The sequence below is a fragment of the Priapulus caudatus genome, unplaced genomic scaffold (genome assembly GCF_000485595.1).
Source record: "Priapulus caudatus unplaced genomic scaffold, Priapulus_caudatus-5.0.1 Scaffold1309, whole genome shotgun sequence".
In the NCBI taxonomy this organism is placed as follows: Eukaryota; Metazoa; Priapulida; class Priapulimorpha; order Priapulimorphida; family Priapulidae; genus Priapulus; species Priapulus caudatus.
The window spans coordinates 76967-77877 of NW_014578370.1; positions in this window are offsets into that span (position 1 = coordinate 76967).

Consider the following 911-nt stretch of genomic DNA (forward strand, 5'->3'; position numbering starts at 1 on the left):
TGCTGCTACTGCTGCTGCTGCTGCTGCCGCTGCTGCTGCTACTGCTACTGCTGCTGCCGCCGCCGCCGCCGCTGCTGCTACTGCTGCCTGCGACCCTGACTGCGGGAGCAGCGACCTCCGGGTTCAAGCTTGCCGAGTCGAGCGAGCATGATTATCGCAAACGAGAGGAACGTGTGCATGCGCAGCTGCACCGTGGTATACATACCCCCCCCCATGGCAAACCTTCCCCCTTTTTTACATTTCCGCATATCTAGCGACGCGTGCAATAACTGTGACTGAACATTTAATGTCAATGCGTAATGTAGAGATGGGGTGAACATCGTGGGGGTGGTGGGGGGGGGGTGTATACCATGCAGTGTCGCATGCTCTCTCGTTGTTAGCACGCGACAAAAATCCATCGGCGTGAGATTTGCTGGGGATTCAGAGCAGCAGGTGCAGCTATCGGCAGCAGCAGCGAGCCCCGCGTCTGTGTCGCAAGTCTGCACACACGCACGCACGCACGCACGCACGCACGCACGCACACACACACACGTCGGCACAGACCCACGCATGCACGCACGTACACACACGCACACACACACACGCGCGCATGCACGTACACGTCGGCATAGACCCACGCATGCACGCATGCACGTACACGCCGGCACATACTGATACACACACACGTCGGCCAGCCAGCCATCCGGCCGGCCAGGCACGCAGCATGCTATGGTGGTGGTGGTGCCGGCTGGTGGTGGCACCTACATCGACTGCACGGGAGAGAAGTGCTTGTACGAGGCGCTAGTAAATATTGATGCGCCAAATCAATATATACATCATGTGAGAAGGCAGAGAGAGCGAGAGGGAGAGTGAGAGAGGGAGAGAGAGAGAGAGAGAGAGAGAGAGAGAGAGAGAGAGAGAGAGAGAGAGAG